This window comes from Triticum dicoccoides, chromosome 3A (genome assembly GCF_002162155.2).
Source record: "Triticum dicoccoides isolate Atlit2015 ecotype Zavitan chromosome 3A, WEW_v2.0, whole genome shotgun sequence".
In the NCBI taxonomy this organism is placed as follows: Eukaryota; Viridiplantae; Streptophyta; class Magnoliopsida; order Poales; family Poaceae; genus Triticum; species Triticum dicoccoides.
Genome location: NC_041384.1, coordinates 743,150,740 through 743,153,888, shown reverse-complemented (window position 1 = coordinate 743,153,888; position 3,149 = coordinate 743,150,740). Strand labels below are relative to the sequence as shown.

The following is a 3,149-nucleotide window of genomic DNA, read 5'->3' as shown; positions in this document are numbered from 1 at the left end:
CAGCGAAATACAAAGGATACAGTACTAGTGACCGTAGAGTGACACGTCCTGGTGACCTCGGTGACCGTATTTTGACCTTTCCTAAATACAGTGACCAAAGTGAACCCTAGGATCAAGTTTAGGTACTATAGATGTAATTTACTCGTGTTTCTAGGATGCCTCGTCTCTGCAAAATTTGGAAGGGCACCAAGGTGCGGGGGCATGCACCCTCGACTCGCAACTGGCATCCAATCTTTTTTTGTCCTGCTTGCAATCCCACCACGACTCGTAACTAGGACCTGACCTTTTTTGTCCTAGTTAAAAGTCCACCCAAAACTCGCATCTGGGGTCGGATATTTTTTATCCCAGTTGCAAGTCCATTGTTGAGTCCCGACTAGGGCCCGGCCTTTTTTCCCCATTGCAATTACACTCTCGACCCGCAACTAGACCCGACATTCTTTGTCCTAATTGCAAGTCCACTCTTGACTCACAACTGGGGCCCGACAGTTTTTGGCGAAATTGAAAGTCCACCATCGATTCATAACTGGGCTCAACCGTTTTTTGTCCTAGTCGCAAGTCCACCCTCGACTCGCAATTAGGGCTCGACATTTTTTTTTCGAGTTGCAAGTACACCCTCGACTCGCAACTAGGGATCGACCTATTTTATCCAAGTTGGAAGTCCACCACCGGCCTCGACTCGCAACTGCGGCCCAACCTTTTTTGTCCAACTTGCAAGTACACCCTCGACTCGCAACTTGGGCCTAACCTTTTTTGTCCGAGTTGCAAGTCCACCCTCGACTCGCAACTAGAGGCCAACCTTTTTCTGAGTAGCCAGTCCACCCTTGACTCGCAACCGGCGCCTAAGTTTTTTAGTCCCAATTACAACTCCACCCTCGATTTGCAACTGGAGCCTGACCTTTTTTTGTCCCGGTTACATGTCCACCGTCAACTCACAACTGTGGCTCGAACTTTTCTTGTTCCAGTTGCAGGTTCACACTCGATTCACAACTGGGGCCCAACCTTTTTTGACCCGGTTACAAGTCCAAATTCGACTCGCAATTTGGGCCCGGCCTTTTTTAGTCCCAGTTGTGACTTGTGAGTCCACCCTCGACTCGTCACTAGGGTCCGGCCTTCTTTTGTCCCAGTTGCAAGTCTATCCCTCGACAGCGAACAAACTGCAGATAAATCGGCCCAAGTAGCACGAACGCATGCAGCTAGCTTATTGTAGAGACACCGATCTTATAAGAGTGCGTAAGCAACACACGCATGTCTGCATGCATGATGCTCTATCGATCTTATCGGAGTCTATACGACGATCGGTGGACGTTGGATGCATGCATGATTACTCAGTTGCAGTAGCTGTTGTGGACGGGCATCCTGTACTGCTGCCCGCCGTACGCGGCCTGCTTCTGCTCGTGGTACGCGTAGCCACCGGCGCCGAGCGCCCGCCACGCCGGCCTCGATCTGGTGCTTCCTCGCGTGCGTCGGGTCCTTCTTCACCTCGTACCCCTCGTGCTGCACACCAAGTTCAAAGATCATGCATCTTAATTACATGTACAAAATTGTCCCATGTAATGTTGATTTGTTGAGTGAGGTTAATTGATTGATTACCAGGGCGAAGGCACCGGCGGCGAGGGCGCCGACCTCGCCGACGCGCTCCCTGTTCTTGTGCTGCTGCACCTCCTTCTTGTAGTACCCTTGCCCCTGCTCCCCTCCGCCGAAGCACTCCTCGGTGGTGGTGGAGTAGGACATGGCCCTGCCGTCGTTGTGCCCGTAGCCGTGGCCATGCCCATGTCCATGCCCGTGCCTGCCGGAGTCGAAGCACTCCTCGTCGACGGTGTTGGAGTACATGGTCCTGCCGCCCCCGCCGTGGCCGTGCCTGCCGGAGTCGAAGCACTCCACGTCAGTGGTGTTGGCGTACATGTTTGCCCCGCCGTGGCCATGGCCATGCCCGTGGCCGTGGCCGTGGCCGTGCTTGCCGGCGTCGTAGCACTCCTCGGTCGTGTTGGAGTACATGGTCCTGCCGCCGTGGAAGCACTCATCGGTGTTGGAGTAGGACATGGTCCGGCCGCCGCCGTTGTAGTAGCCCGCCATGCTAAAAGTACGTGGTGATGCTTGCTTGTAGCAAATGTAGCTAATGTACGTGATCAACGCCGGTACGTGTGGCTGCTTGCTTGTAGCAAATGTTTTGAGGACGGGTCTATTTATAGCGTGGCGAGTGACAGTGACAGGACAAGATGGACGGTGAGGATTGGTGCAAAAGCAAGATTCGATTATCCCCTCTATTATTGCACCGTTCTCTTGCGACTATGCTGCTGCTTGATGACACTCGGTAGAGAAATTTTATGAAGGAAAAAAGGAGAGTATCCTTCTTTTTTGAAACGAAAGGGGTTGCCCCCCTGCCCCAACTTTTTATTAAAAAAGCAAAGGCAACCAAAGATCAAAGTTCACAGCTCTCGGCTCCAGCCAGAAGTAGCCACAGCAGAATTATTACACACGCAAGCATCAACAGTCTGAAAATCCACCAGAAAACGACGAAATGGCCCCTATAGGAACTACCAGCGCAGAGGCTACGAACTCCCTACAGACGCATCAAACGTGCCAGGCAATTCTAAGCAACTCCCCGCGATGATGGTCGAGCAGCTTCAAGCATTGGAGGAGTAGCACAGCTTGGGAGTCCACACACGGGATCTTCCATTGATAGATATGTCTCCCCACCATCTCCAGCACACATTTGATGCTTCGCCATCTTCGCCCCTAGAACACAATTTCATTTTGAAACAACCATGAGCTCCATAAGATAGCAGCAGAAATCAAGTTTACAGCATCAAAACTTTTTTTTCTTCTTCCAAAAAGGAAGCAAAGATTCAAACGAGTCAGGTACAGGCATCTTGGTACAATTAGCTATCACCAGCCACACTTGTCTGGCCACCACACACTCAAAAAACAAATGCTGGATGCTCTCAGGTTCACAGCAGAAGACACAAGTCAGGTCTTCCACATGCCGGCGTTTAGCCAGATTGTCCCTAGTCAGACTCTTATTGTGCACAATTAGCCAGAGAAACACATGGATATTAGGGGGAACTTTAATTTTCCAAATATAATCCCTCCAGATAGAGACCATGCCCCCCAATTAATCATCTTATACATAGATTTAACAGAGTATAACC

At 51.0% G+C, this 3,149-nt stretch overlaps 1 pseudogene; it reads right to left on the bottom strand.

Moving 5' to 3' along the window:
- Window positions 1-494: 494 nt before the first annotated feature.
- On the bottom strand, window positions 495-2,088 carry LOC119270619 (annotated as a pseudogene).
- Window positions 2,089-3,149: the final 1,061 nt, after the last annotated feature.